This window comes from Xenopus laevis, chromosome 3S (genome assembly GCF_017654675.1).
Source record: "Xenopus laevis strain J_2021 chromosome 3S, Xenopus_laevis_v10.1, whole genome shotgun sequence".
NCBI lineage: Eukaryota > Metazoa > Chordata > Amphibia > Anura > Pipidae > Xenopus > Xenopus laevis.
The window spans coordinates 34,209,875-34,226,585 of NC_054376.1; positions in this window are offsets into that span (position 1 = coordinate 34,209,875).

Here is a 16,711-nt window from a genome sequence, read left to right on the forward strand (position 1 = left end):
CAGCTTCATGGATTAAAGATAAAAAACCCACTGCACTGCATCTTATACAAAGCATGTTACAAGATACAGGAGGAATGTGTATGGGGGGGGGGTCGTGAGTCAGGTTCACTGTTCTGTTGTAAACTCACTTATCTGGGCAGGGGGACAAAAGAGAACTAAGATGTAATGAGCCATTTGCAGTTCAGCTCACTACAGCTCTGGAAAGTATTTTGCTGACTTTGTTGAGCAAATGAGTATGCAGGGGTAATGAAATAATCTATAAAAGATCAACGCCTGATAAAGAGGCTCCGCTTGTGCTTGTGCAAAAGAAGTAAAGGTGGCCATAGACGCAGAGATCCGCTCATTTGGCGATGTCGCCAAACGAGCAGATCTCTCCCCGATATGCTCACACTGAAGTGGGCGATATCAGGCTGATCCGATCGTGGGCCCTAGGGCCCAACGATCGGATCATAATGCACCCGATACGACCACATACACGCATAGATGCGGCCGTGTTACAACGGGATTTTTTAACCTGACCGATCGAGATCTGCCCGACTTTCGGACAGATATCAATCGGGGAAGTCCGCCGAATGACCCCACATATACCCCACATATACAATCGGTCTGTCGGTAGCTTTTGTCGGCCCTTGTATGGGAGTCTTTAAGGAAGTGCACCATTCTAAGCACTTTTTATATTTTATACTAATCATTTTTTTCTTTGTTTTCAAGATGTTAGCCATTTTTGAACTGCCAATATAACAAACTTGAAACAACCTACAAGCTTGTACTATGTATCTATGTAACCTACAAGCTATTGTTGCTATTTTGGCTAACCACAGTCGAATGAAGATTAATAAAAATTAGGAAAGCAATAGGTGCTATTTACAGAGGACTAGCAGTGGGTTCTGCTGCTCTTACCACATAGCCTACCTCAGAATGACAAGTGAGGAAGGGGCAGGAGGGGAGGATGACTACACGGCTTCCCCTCCTCATCCCTTTAGAATCAAGTGTGGTTTAATGCAATTTGCACTCAATTCAAAGCACATTCTGCAGGTCAATTTCCTGACTGTGGCCTTTTTTGGAAGACAGAGTTTCCATCCACAAATGAGGCCTCATGTCTTGTGGTGCTGCCTAGCTAAAATATAATCTTCCCCCAGGTGGATAAAAACAAGTGCAGTTTTCCGAAGTCGCCCGAAGTTTCCTCGTGAGGCAATTCCGGGCGACTTCGTAAGATGAATCACTCCGAGTGCCATCCCGATGGCGATTTACATTTTAGCCGACAGGAAGGCAGGGGAGGCAGTTTGGGGAGATTAGTCTGTTTTTCTGTATGTTTGCTTGAGCCTTGTGCCTACCACAGGATTTACAGTAGCTCATTAGGGATGTAGCGAACTGTTCGCCGGCGAACTTCGACCGTTCGCGTCCGCCGAATTTTCGCGAACGTCGCGCGACGTTCGCATTTTGCATTCGCGTTCGATTCGAATACAAATCGTTCGACCATTCGACCATTCGAATTCCTTCGACCGCTAAAAATCGAACGATTTCCATTCGTTCGAACGATTGTAAGCATTCGATCGAATGAAAAGCATTCGATCGAATGCTTCGATCGTTCGATTCGAATGAAAATCGTTCGATCGAACGATTAAAATCCTTCGATCGTTCGAATCGAACGATTTTAGCGGGTGTTCGAAGTTCGCGAACTGTTCGCGAACGTTCGCATTTTTTGCCGGTGTTCGCGAACGGCGTTCGCGAACACCAAATCGGCAGTTCGCTACATCCCTATAGCTCATATTAATCACAGAGAAAAAAAAATATATATATATATACTGTATATTGTAAATGTCCATGGGCAATGTTAATAAATGCTAAAAAAAAAAACCTTCTTTGAAATATGCCTCATGCTGCACACAAATGCTGCAGAACAAGCTTTGGAATATTTACTCATCATTTGTAGTATGGTGCCCTCTTGTGATCAAACAGAATTCAATGCAAATAAAAAGGTAGCCATAGGTTTCACCTAGAGACTACCATGGAGATTAGCCAGGATCTGCATTCTTTATTTAAAGAAACCTAAGGGCAAGGTCACACGTGGCGTTTTTTTGTTGAGTTTTTAAAAACATACAGCCAAGCGTAAATACGCACAAAATGAAGCCCTATTGAAAGTAATGGAATACCCACTATAGAAATGCCCATCCGCTGTAAGCTAGTATTTGCGTTTTTTAGTAGAAAGGCTAATACGCCAAGGAAACACCATATTATTGAACTATATGGGATCCGCAGGTTCGAAAATACACTTTGCTGAAATACGCAGCGTATTTTTAACATGGCGGCAAACTCTCGCTAGATTGATTTTTACATATACGTATTTACGGCGTTGTATGATGGTGGTGTAATTACATTGCATATTGACAAGCAGTACGGCTACATTCTGCATGTAAATTGTTTTCTACTTGCCTTTTTTTCCCTAAACTTTACTAAAATTCTTCTGAGTGGAATTGTGGGGAACAAGAAAAAACAGAAATGCATGTTGTAAAAAGAAAACTACAGACTGAAAAACGCACATTATATTGCGTGTGGTTTCATTGCCGTATTTATGCTTGACCGCACGTATAATAAATGCAATGTAAAGACGACACGTGTGACTGTGCCCTAACCGTTTGCCATATTGAAAATGAAAGGTCTTGCAGAATGGATGCAGTAAGTATAGGCTATGGGTTACATTTCCCCCAGATTCTCTGGCCTCTTGTTGCTCCATGCCTCGGGAATCCTGTTTTCAAATCCTTGTTTTCAAAAAATGTCCCTTAGGATCATCAATGTCAACCTGCTTCAATATACTGTAGTTATAGGCATATAGTATATAATCAAAATAAAGGAATTCTTGTGAAAACAAAAGGTTTTGTTGGAGTCACTGAAATATACATTTTAGTGAGTTGAATGGCTGACTATCTGGTGTGATGCAAATCGGCAGGCAAGGAGTAAGTAGTCTCCCCAAATGTATTATAGGGGAGGTTAAGAGTTAGATTAGTTATCTGTTACTTGATTTACTGTTTTACTATGAAAGCTATTCTTCTGTAAAATTACAATAAAAAATCTGTGGCCTTGGTGTCAATTCATTGGAACTTCATCTGTGTAGGTTACCCAGGGAAGGTATTTGTCTTGGCTACAGTGACCGGTTTTTGCAATTCTTTACAAAGTCATGAATTACAGTATACGTTCTACTTAGCTTAGCAAATCTAGAACCTAGCAGGGGTTGATGATCTACCTGTCCTTTTAAATTCCTTTGTAAATGAATTCCTTTGACTGTACTTACCTGCATGGCCTCTTCCAGGTCAATACATATTAACATGCTTTGGAAATGTTTTATAAAGTGGAAGCACCTACCACCTAAACAGGAAACAAAGGTTGTGTGCAGGGTCAATTAACTAATCAGTAAATAACTAATGCTGGCGTAACTTTGCTAACGAAGGTGATAGACTTTAGCGCTACTTTGCTCTAACACCTGGCGAATTTGCACTCTGGTGAATGGACGTAACTATGCAAATTCACTAAGATGCATATGTTACTGAACGTTACCTCGTGCGCCAGACTTGCCTTCGCCACCTCAGACCAGATGAAGTGCAAAAAATAGTTTAAAATAGTCCCAAAAAACGATAGCGTCTTTACCTTTTTCACGGTGATAGGCTGAAAATAGCATAAATTTTTTTGGGGGTAACCGGCTTCCCCCCTACATTTCCTAACATATGGCACATAAACTATACACTGGGCTCATGTGTAGGGCAATATAACAACTTTTTAAAAAAATTTTTGAAGGTTTCCCTTTAAGGTGTAGTGTAATGTATTTGCTGCAACATATGCGTCCATTGAACTTTAACTTCACGCCATATGCAAATTAGCAAACGCTAGCGCAACTTTGTTTCGCTTGGCGCAGTAACGCTAGCGCAAATTCGCCAGCATTCAGTGCCCTGGACGCAACTTTGGATTTTAGTGAATTAGCGTTGTCCTGGCGAATCTACGCCTCGTGAAGTGTTGCTCTGTGAGTGAAGCAATCGCTGGCAAATTTTCGGAGGTTAGTGAATTTACCCCAAAGAGAGAAAAGAAAAAGAATGACCCATAATATCTGCACCTCCCACCTTGATTATCCATATTCCTCTGTATAACAATAAAAACGTAACTCTTAATAACCATTTAAAATAGAAATATTCAGATTGAATTAAACATAGGCAGTGGCTTATAAGGTAAACCCCTCCCTCGGAGTATGAGGTTAGCAGCTTACCGGTCAGCTGCAAAAAAGTGCGGTGCTACATGTACTAGTTATATGCACTGCTAGATCCAGGCAACACTTGGTAGTTAAAACTTTTGTAGTCTGACAAACTGTCTAACACACTCAGAATGGGTCCCAACACAGAAGAGATTGCGCCTGACGTGCGTTTCGCTTGGTGTGCCCGAGCTTTATCAAAGACCTTTCACCATCAGAGGATAATGAAGTGCCCAATAGCGCAAAACGCGTCAGGAGGGTGTGGCTGAGATGAGGTAGGCAGACTGGGGAGATACTGCCTTATGGTTTGATATGGGGAAGGTTTTTCAATGACTCAATGTTATTTATATTGTTATTGGTGATTTTGCACAAATAAATGTTTAACATGAGATAATGTGCATGTCTTTACATTTTTAATGCATGAACCAAGGCAGTGGACCTGTGCACAGTGCTCGCTACAAGATAGCATATACCTCAAATGTAAATTGATTTCTCCATTTTCCATTGGCCCATGCATTAAAAGTAACACAATCCATATGTGATGTTGGAGACAGCGAGAAATTCACAGTGACAATCCGCTATACATCAGGTGAATATCACTGTTTGAAATAATGCAGAACTGTAAACCCCCAACACTATAAAAACAAAACGCTTCAAGTACCAACATTCTGCATGGAGCATAATAAAGCAGTACTGCAGCAGAATACATGGAGAAGTATAACTGCTATAAGATTAACCATACATAATAACAAAGGTTCTCATGTAAACAAGCCCTAATGAACAAATTACTCTGCAGACCCCAATCACTGCTGAAACAATCCAGACCCCATAACGGTTCCCAAAATAAACTTAACATTGCTATTATCCTCGGCTGTGAAAAACAGAATCTGACTTACAAATAAAGCAGCTTAGATTCTTTAATGGAGGTATTTGTCTGCTGCTTTTTATAAAAGCCCATTAACATTTTGATGAAATCAGAGCCATGCCACTTCTCCAGGGCATGATTGCTGCTAAGCTTGATTCATGTAAATTGATCCAGTTTCCAGCCCCGTTATCTCTTGCATAGATGTTTAGAAAAAAAAAAAGACCAATTTAGACAGAATTCATTATTGGTGGTGACTACAACAAGAAAGAACCCAAACAGGTTTAGTGCAGGAGAATTATTACTGGATATGATGAAACCCATGGCCAAGTTCATGTACAGTATAAAGAAATACAGGCTCAATTACTGTCTATGTAGAACATTGCCAGGACCAGCACCTGCCATAAATACAGCACTGGCTAAGACATTTCTGTATTCATAAGAGAAAGGGATGTAGACCTCCCCTTCTCAACCCCCTACTTGTATGTTACCTTGCATGCCATTCAGGTGCCTAAATAGGGCAAGGTGCAGCAGGACCCCAAACCTCTTTAATAAAACAATAAGGAGGGTGAATTTGTACCTCTTGGTAGTCTAACACATGTACAGGGGTCATCATGGATGACACCTATAGCCTGAAGAAAGAACTTAAGGTACTTGGAATATGGTGTCATACTAAAAATATTACAAAAAATACTAACAAAAATGAATTCACCAATGTGCTTTGCTACAAACATTCTGCGAGCTTACGCATCACTCATTAAAGACCCTGTATCAGTTTTGCTAATGAAGGTTCATTTCCTTTAGCTGATTTTATGTTAATGTTCTCTTCCTCTCAAAGTCATGGACATGTTCCTTTTCAGAGCTGGAGCCGGGATCTCTCATATTTCGACATAGCATGTTCTCTGCCAACCTGTTGCTGATTTACATGCTTAAAGTTTCGGACTGGGATGCCATGGGCCCACCAGAAAATCTTAGTCCGTTGGACTATTTACCAAACTATTATTCCTCCTCTCCTCACTCAACCTCTTTATTCTCCTAGTCTCTTTTCTTTACATACTATACTCTAGGCTTCCATTATTAAGCCTCTTTATTCCCATAAATAAATAGTTAGAAGCAATTAAAAGCAAGAGGACCCAATTTTTTACCTACTCCCCCTGTATTCTGTCACTGTACCTCCCTCCCCCAGGTTTCTAGTCTCTCCAACAAACTTGGAACAAAGTTTTCTCCTGATTCAGTTCCACTTTTTTCCCCTTAGATTTCAATAGAATTTTCACGTGATAAACCGTGAGATACGTTTTTCTGAATTGAATTGCATCTCAAACTGAATCTCGTCCATGACTTTTTTTTTTATAAACCTGAATTAAATCTGTCCCAATATCAGAAAACTAGAAGAAAGACATGCTATAATGAAAAACTATAAAGAAATTCTACCCAAAAGAAAACAATGACAGCATATTCTGTATGTAGAACAATTTCCACCAGTAGGAAAATTTTTGTCTTCGGGTCGAGTACCTTCTAGTTTCCCCGCTGATAATAATCTGCAGTTTTAACATTTATTTACTGCATTCCACAGAGAAATGGGTAGACTAATTATATTAATTGTATTTGTCCTTTGCAACCCAGGAAATTGACAACACGGCTAAGAAATGAAGTTTGTATTGATCGTGTTCTTACACAAAGTTTTCTCAACCAAAATCAATACAAATGTTAATTACAAAAATAAAAAATGCAACATCTTTTAGCACTAAATAAACCTAAGATCAATATACATTTTAATTATAAAAATTGTCTGTGAATAAGTTATTTCCTCTTCTACATGGAAGTAGTCGCTGAGACGTTAACCTTGAGTCATGTTAAATCTAGGAAACATAAAGTGATAAAACCTCCTCTCTGGGCCTCTCCTCTCTAGGCCACCAACAACAATAATTTAACTTGCCATGTAGCATATAAAGACCAATTCTATGCTGACCTAGACTATGAAACACGTGTGTGAATGTGATAAATTGTAAACTCCACTGAGGCAGGGTCAGATGTATAATCTCAAGTAGTGATGGGCGAATTTGCGCCGTTTCGCTTCGCCGAAAAATTTGCGAATTTCGCACGAAATTCGCGAAACGGCACCGGCGTCTCGTTTTTGAATTTTTTCCGTGCATTTTCGCGGGCGTTTCGCGAATTTATTCGCCTGCCGCGAATCGCGCAAATTCGCCGCGAATTCGCGCCTGGCGAATAAATTCGCCCATCACTAATCTCAAGTAAATCTGAAGTCAACTCAATGAAGTCAAGAATAATACTACCATCTCTATTCTTTGGGCAATCTATTTCACTCCAGTAGTTATCAAATGGTTTTGCACCATTTATAGACTTTTTTAGACTCGGGTGAGTCAAGATGTTTAAATAGTCAAGATATTGGTGAAAGTAAAAGGCCACAGTTTTGCAGCAACATGTGCAGGGCTGTTTTAAGGCCTTGGTGGACCCTGGGCAAAGATCCAAAAGAAGGGCTCCATTTTTTATCCATCTTTATTTTGAAAACCACTCTCCCATTTGGAGAGCAGCCAGTAAATTCACATTTACTATTCTGCTGGGTCTAAAGATTAGTCCTTATTGGTGGGTTGGGATCAGCCAATAAGGGCTGACCCTGCCCATTTAAGGCCAGCCCTCCTCACAACCTGTGCCTGAGCACTGACCCAAACCGAGCACTGTGTCATTGTCCCATGCTCTGGCTCTCTAGCTCTGGTTCCCTGTCTTGTCCTGTCTTGCCTTGTCCTGCCAAACCTTGTACCTTGGTTGTACCTTGCCTTGCACCTTGGTTGTACCTTACCTTGCAGTACCATGTTTAAACCTTGTACCTCGCATTGCCTTGCTGTACTGTGTCTGAATCTGCTTAAAACACTGCTGAAAAATCCAAGATGGCTGTTTGTGAAAAAAAAAAATGCAGCATAGTAGGACCTGGGCAAATGCTCCTTTTGCCCGTTTATTAATGCAGCCCTGAAAATTTTTACACAGTTATTTTACACCAATTTTTCAGCAAATTTTGTTTTCAACAGCATAATAACGATTCCCCTAGGAGTGAAAATCAGGATAGTTAGTAGAGCAGCCAGAGGCTCCAACATGGAGGCAATTAAGGTTCTTTTAAGGGGTTAAGCTCAGGAATAAATTCCTGGAGTAATACAACTCTGTGGGCTTCACCTAGTGGTGGAGATCATTCACCGAAGCAGACAAGGTTACCATTGGGTGTTGTCAGGGGCGATTCGCCAATGAGGCGAGCTGAGACGCTTGCCTCAGGCGGCAGCGCCAGCTAGGTTTCCAGGGGCAGCAAAAAGCTGATCCTGGTGCCTTTAAAAGCCGGATTTCCAGTTTTTAAACCGGAAATTCAGCTTTACTAGGGCGAGAGAGTGCAATTGCGCTCTCCGCACTAGTGTTGCTGCCTCCCCACCCGGAAATGTAATTGGGCTTGGGGGGGCAGCATTACTGGAGCCTCCTCAGGCGCAATTACCACAGGATCGGCACTGGGTGTTGTGAACACTACAGTACATTTGTGCACACACAGATTAAGATCTTGAGCCATTTGAATCAACATCCACCACCAGAGCCGGGCCAACCCTGCCAGGCGCCCTAGGCAACCTGGCGGGCCACGGCGCCGGCTCAGCGCATTTTCTGAAAAATTACACTCGCCAGCCTGGGAGAGACGGGACCGGACACGGGGTAGGCGACAGAGCAGGTACGTGCCTGGCGCCCCCCCAGCTTTGCGCCCTAGGCACGTGCCTACTCTGCCTACCCCTAGTTCCGGCCCTGTCCACCACAGAGAATTTGTGTAAGATCACTAAAGCTCCCATATTTATTGGAAAGATTAAGCTTTATGTGTGGAACAGTGTGGGTTCCTCCAACAGTTAGGGGCAGATTTATCAAAGGTCGAGGTGAATTTTTGAATTAAAAAAATTCGAATTTCAAGCTATTTTTTGTGTACTTCGACTAGGGAATAGTCCAAATTAGATTCGAATTTGCAAGAAATTTGAAAGTTAGAATATCGAAATGTAATGTTGCACCAGTTAGCTTTTAGCACTCTCTTTATAATGTGCTTAGCTATAGTTAAACTACTAAATAATAGGTTTTGCCAGAGATGTGGGACTGATCTAGGGTTGCCACCTGTCCGGATTTCACCTGGACTCCTGGTTTTTGGAAGGGCTGCCTTGGTCAAAAGTCAGGATTTCCATATTAGGAAATCCAAACAGGACACTGAAGTATAATGACAATCGCTGATTGCCACATAATCAGTCCTGCCCCTGATGTCACCTACACTGCACCCTACATCAACGGCCCGCCCCTGTCCATTTTTGCCATAAAAAGGTGGCAACCCTAGACTGATCATATGCCACGTATTCTGTATAGTATAATGAGTGGGTCTTATGAGATGTCTCATAGTTAGCTGTAGTTCAACTACAACATAATAGTTTTAGACACAGATGTGGAACTGATCATGTGCACACATATTCTGTATAGTATTATGTGTAGGTCTTATGAGCAGCCACTCATAGACTAGGGTTGCCATCTGGCCAGTATTTTATTGACCTGACTGGTAAAAATGATGCTTGACCCCAATGTTATTAATAGAGAAAAAAATGTAAATATACAGGCCGGTATTTTTTTTCCAAAACAGGTGGCAATCCTATTGTCCTTAGTGTCAGTTCATATTTTTGCAACAAGACTATGCTGCTGAATTCCATCTGCCAGTGCTGTCTTACTGAGCCGATTTACTAACGGGCGCTGGTGTAATTATGCTAGCGAAGGAGATAGACTCTAGCGCAACTATGCTCTGGCGAAAGAGCGTTACTATGCAAATTCACTAAGTTTTTGTTTTTACAGAACGTTACCTCTATCACCAGACTTGCCTTCGCCACCTCAGAACAGGAGAAGTGCAATAGAGTAGATAGGACTTGGTCCAAAAAAAGTTGAAAGTCCCAAAAAACGCTGGCGTCTTTTCCTTTTTACAGGGTGATAGGCTGCAAAAGATTGTACATTTTTTTTGGGTACCCTCCTTCCTGTAGGGCAATATAACAACTCTATTTTCTTTTATCAAGGTTCCCTGGGCTTGTGTAGTGTAATGTATTTGCTGCAACATATACGTCCATTGAAATTTAACTTCCCGGCCTATGCAAATTATCTAACGATTGCACAACTTCGCCATGCCTGCTGTAGTAATGCTAGCGCAACTTCACAAGCATTCGGCACCGGCGACGAAACTTCGCAACTTAGGGAATTAGCGTTTTTTGTGCAAAGTTGCACCTGGCAAAGTGTGTGGAAGGCGCGAAAGTGGCGAAGCCGTCGCTGGCGAATTTTCACCCGTTAGTGAATTTCCCCCTATGCCTTAGGGATGATGCAGCCATGTGGAGCAGAGCTGGCAACTTTTCATCTTGTTTGTTTTAAGGCAATAAGCTTTGTTGTTATTGGTTCAGGAATGTGACTGACCGTATTGCTTCACAGAATGGATATTTTATCTGTTTTGTGAAACTGGGCTGTAATTTTGTGGAAAGAATGAATCCTGTACTATAAAATCTTGTTTTCTGTCACAAATATCTATTTTGTCATTCAAATCTAGCTTGACAAGCAGTAGTTAGTTACACTATTATATATTATGTCCAACTTTTTTTTACATAATTCATTCTGTAAGTAACTTTGCACATAAGTGTGTCCGTTACATGGAGGTTATATATTTGTGAGACAGATTGCTTGTTTAAATGTACAGAATGGAGTTTGTGATATAATAACATCCTTTTGTGCACTAACCAGATTTTGTTCTCATTCTTTAATAGAAATAAGTCTTTTGTATATTTTTTATCTGTGTATGGTCACAAATACTTATATACCATGAGAGATATTCATTCTGTGTATTAGGGATAGTTTTGTATACAGAATGTATTTGGGACAAACAGCACCCCATACATTTTAGTCCTATTATATTTGTATAGAACTACAAGTAATTTAGTATGATTTCATTACAATTCTTCAAGGGTTAGACTATGATCCAAATACCTCAACTGACTGACTTAAAGAGATACTGACAATAAAAAAGGTTATTTTCTGCTATTTATCATAACATTTTCTTTGAATGCTTTGTATAATTTTGCCATAAAAATATTTGCCTGATGCTTTTACATTACCTTTCTTACTACCCTGTTCCTTTATGAGGGGGCTGCCAAATTTGTGCAGCAGGAGTCCATTAGCATTAAAAACTCTAACTGACAGGCTAAGAAGGTGTTATGTTTTGGGTAGCCGAGGATGAGGAGAGTATAACAGTGCTTTATTAGCAGAGACTTCTGTCTGCAATGTAATAATTCAGCTGGAGATGATTGGGTTGTTGCATGGCGCGTTGCTCTGTAGTTATATAGAGACTCTGTTGTAAATACTTTCCAAGATTTCCCAGTAAGATTTGCTGTCTGTAGTGCTTCTTTCAGACTTCTGTTGAATCGCTTGATGTCTCCATTTGCTTGTGGGTAATACACTGAAGATTTCCTATGCACAATATTCCTCTCTCTCAGAAAGGATTCAAACTCATATGAGACAAACTGTGGTCCGTTGTCTGATATTAACTCCTTCTCTGCTGAAGACTGTAGACAGAAATGTTATTACTGTAGCTGATGTTATATGAGAAACAAATGCAATTTCAAGCCATTTACTGTAATAGTCTATCAAGGTTATAGCAAATCTGCAGTCTATAGGAACATCTGTAAAAGGACCGACAATATCAATAACAAGTTTTTCCCATGCTGAATCAGGAAATGGTACTGGTTTTACATCTGGTCTCACCTTAACTTTGTGTACAAAGTTCTTTGCACAGCCCAGTGAAGTGTTGCTTTGTGGTGAAATTTTAGACACTGGCTGTGTGGCAGGCACTGGTGCTGTAGTAATGAGACCATCAACTAATTGTAGGTTTAATGCAGCAAAGAGATCCCTTCCAAGTATTGCAGTACCCTTATTCAAAATGTAAAAGTCACATTTTGCAGTATTTGATTCATTTACTCTTGCCACGAAAAAGTTCTTTATAGCAGTAAAAGCAGTTTCATAAGTCTCTTCAGGTAATGGTAATGTATAGAATGTGCCTCTGCTCCCAGGCAGTGAATAAGTAAAGCACGCTTTCTAGCAGCAGAAATCTCCCCTTGGTCAGCAGCAATAATGTAATTTTCAAACATACGAATCCAAGCAGTAAAAAGGTATGGTAGGCGCACCAGGGTTTGGAAGAAAAGGTGCAGGCTGCTGCAGAGGTAGAAGATCCATCTCGTCATCAATCTGTTATGATTTGGGTAGCCGAGGATGAGTAGAGTATAACAGTGCTTTGTTAGCAGAGACTCATGCAGCCATTACACAACAATAACTTTCACTTTTAAACTTCCAGAAAGCATGCACAGTATAAGTCTGAACACAGTGACATCTATAGGCCATTTGTATAAACACCACAGAAGGGACAGTCAGGTTGGCAAAACAGTCAGGTTTAGAAACTTCAAGTGACAATTACTTACAAAAGCAGAACTATCAGCAAAAAACGATCAACATGAGCTATAGGTAACTTTTAATGTAGATTAATATTTTGAAAGGAAAATTTTTAGTGTCAGTATCACTTTAACCCATCTAAATTTGGTATGATCCTAAAAAGTTTGTTCCATGAATGAGACCTTATAATTCCTTAACATTGTGTCCTGCATCATTCTCTAACATAGATGTCCATAGTTTATCTGTTTGAATCTGGCTCCATGATCTTTGTCCCTGCAGCTGGAGTTGGAAACAGTAAAGGGAATGTAAAGCCAAAATAAAAAAGAACTTTCATTTGAAGCAACGTAGGGGGTTCTTCACAGTCAGGACAGTGAGGTTGTGGAATGCACTGCCGGGTGATGTTGTGATGACTGATTCAGTTAATGCCTTTAAGAATGGCTTGGGTGATTTCTTGGACAGACATAATATCAAAAGCTATTGTGATACTAAGCTCTATAGTTAGTATAGGTATGGGTATATAGAATTTATGTGAAAGTATGGAGGGGTGTGTGTATGGATGCTGGGTTTTCATTTGGAGGGGTTGAACTTGATGGACTTTGTCTTTTTTCAACCCAATTTAACTATGTAACTATGTAACTTAGCTGGCCACAGCAGCAGATTTCCATACCATAGGGGAACTTAACCCTATGGGTCCCTACATTACTCTGACCTGGCACTTACACAAGACACACACAAGAGGATTTGTCTCAGTTAACTAACCATTTACTATGCAGAGTAACATCACAAAATGCTCCTTTTCTCTGGGATATTCAGTTTCAGTCTTTCAACTGCCGATATCTTTAAATTTAGAAATATAATAATGAAGCTTGTGTAACATGATTTTGGGCTATTTAGACCAACAGAGTTAACTAGAGCATGGGTTACATTTGACTCTACCACTTAAGGCTGGGCTAGGTGCCAGGAGATTCTTGCAAATCAAACAGAACAGAATATTTTATTTGTCAGAGACAAATTATCCACAGGGTTACTTACAGTGCATACAGTGACAATAAAATAATGATATTAATAATAGAATAATGAGAACACCCTATTCCATGACGGGTAATGGCTGGTATTTAGGACTATTAATATAAATTAAAGATCAAGACCCCTCGTCCTGGTACATACAAAGGCCAGACCTAAGGCAGATAAGGGGGAAGGGAAGGCTGATGATAGTGGTCTCAGGTAATCATACAATGACATGCTGACCAAAGGTCAAGACTCTGCAGACAGAAGTCAAACAACAGGTAGATACAGAAGTGTTGCTTCAGAACTGCGAACACCCATCCTGTCTCAAACTAGGCAGAGTTTATGGTTTGTGTATATTGGAATCAGGGAAACATAAAATGATGTAACAAGTATTGCAATATTTACTATAGTAAGCTTACATGCCTTCTAATATAGAAGAAGGGCTTTTGACCATGTATGGTATTTCCATGTACCCTTTGCTCTTATGGTAAATGCTCAGTAAAAAGGTATAAAAGCTTGTTGTAAGAGGAGTGTCTTTGGGAAGTTCTCCTGTCACACTTAAGTTCTATGCTGTGGTGTGATTGTGACAACTTCCTAGGCAAAAATCTTGTCATGTTTGTCTTTGTCTAATAAATAACCTCACTTATTTGAATAGCCTTTTATAAACGAGGTCTTGGTATACAAAATACCAACAACAGACAGTGCAGAATAGATATGCATAAAACTAGGACAGTTCTCAGAGATAACAGCATGTGGATCACCTGAGGATGTAGTCAAGGCAGTACAGCAGCCCTTCTAGCAGAAATATCTCACATGTGGTCTGGATCTCACCCAGTGGAGTGGTCAGGAAGGAGAACCTAAAGCCTGACACCCTATCCACTGTGGTCCCATCACTGTAGGCAAATCGTACAGCCTGGTAAGCTACTCTCTGCTACACCTCCTTGATGGAGCACAAAGCTGCTCTTTCTCTCTTCCCTCACTATCTCTCTCTAGAGGTACTGGTCCCTCTAGGGTAACTTTGTTTTACTGAGCCTTGTTGTACCTAGGCTCACTGGAAACATCTGTCTGGGTCAACAACCAGAAGCCAAAGAGGAAGATCCACCCCTTTTCACTCACTATACCAAAAAATGTGACAGGAAGTGGTCATAATACATCTTGCCCAATAACTGGGATATGCAAATTACAACTAGCTACATGGGCATCTGCCCAGCAACTAGGGAGATCAGGAAGTGTAGGGATTAAAATTTGTAATATGCAGTTAGCTGGTTGCTAGCGCCCTGTGCAATCAGTATGTGGCTTAAATGCAGGCCCGGATTTAGGGAAAGGCCCCCTAGGCCCGGGCCTAGGGCGGCAAGATGTTAGGGGCGGCAAGAACAGGGTCGGACTGGCCCCGCCATTGGCAGGCCCCAGACCATATAATTACAATAAGCAGCCTTTATTTATTTTTTTCTCTTGCAGCGTTTTTTACAATTTTTTTTAAAAAAGTACTGGCTCCCTCCCCCTGTCCGATCCACTCACAGTGATATGCGCACACTCATCCCCTCCACACACCCACCGAAATGACAGGTGAAGTGATCTGTGATCGCACATTGGTGGTTCAGTGAGGTGGGCGCCTTTAAACTCTTTTTCTGCGATCGGTTTCTTCTCCTGGCTTGTGCTGCGTGCGTGACGTCTGTCTCTGTTATCTTGTGAGAGAGATAGACGCACAAAGGCGCGCGAGCAAGAAGGCTCCAACCACAAATCTGAGCACAAAGAAGGAAAAAAAAGCAAAGTATAAATTATGGCTGTCCGCCCACTAAACCACCAATGCTTCACTGAAGATAGGACCAAAACTTGGGGAGGGGGGGGTGAAAGTTTGGAGACTCTAGGAGAATAAGGAGAGCAAAGGACAAACTGGAGAGAATGCCATGTAAGTAGCAGGACAGAAAAAATTGTGAAATAGAAAGAGAGGGATGTGCACACAGAAAAGTAATGATGTATAAAATAAAAAAGAAAATGCTAAGAAAGGAAAATATAATAGGCTTGCCTCACTCATGTATTATAAGGGATAATGTCTGCTGAGAAATAGGAACTACAAAGATTATGCTGTTGCCAAGATTTGACTTTTTTATTTTATAATAAATATTTAACTGATGCTGCGGCTGCCCACTGGAGCACAATTGACAAACTTATCAAAACAAGGGACACATCTCTCTCTGCATCTATGTATAAAAAGGTGTCTATATATAGAGAATTTATATAGATATATCTCAAACAAGCCTAACTGCTAGTTGATCCATCTGATCCACTTTTGCATAAATGTCCTGATTCGAAAAAGATTCACATCCAGAAAATGCGTGCGGGGGGGGGGCGTCACAGTAGCTGGGCCTAGGGGGGCAAGGAGGGTAAATCCGGCCCTGCTTAAATGACTGTGGAAGATAAGAAGGTCCAAACAAAAACTAAATTAATATCAATAATAATTGCAATAAGATCCAGCTTCTTAATCAGTCTATTCTCTGGAGACATAGAAAGAGAGACAATATAAAAGTAAATGCATAAGACATACAGTAAATACAAGACCAAACTGCAATTTGTTTGAGATTATCAGTGTATTAGTTCCTACCTCAAATGACAAGTTCATTTGGAAAAGAACTAAACTTTCGACTGTGTATTACTTTTAGGCAATTTGTATGAAAAGAAAGTGTGGGAGAGTTCCATTTTTAATATATCCCTGATTCATGAGGGAGTCATGATCTTTATTTAATCTCTGATATCTATAAATAATCTCTAAAAAGGAAGCAAAATGTAGCAGGATAGAATATATTACATGTTTCTTTAAGTTCTTCAAACATCAGAACACTCTATTAATAATGATACAATTTTAATTTTATCCCCTTGGAAAGTAGGCAGCTGTAGATTTTATATACTAAATGATTTGCCATCTATTGTAAAATATGAGGCTATTATAAGTCAATGAGGAGTTCCACGACCATATAAAGGCATGAGACTGAAGGGACATTTTTTTTTATTATATACATGTTTAAATGAGCCACTCAATACATGCGTTATCAATAATCCCCATTTATATTTTACAGTTTTTTCAGGGTTTTTCTTAGTCCTGTAATATTTCAAATGGACACTAGATG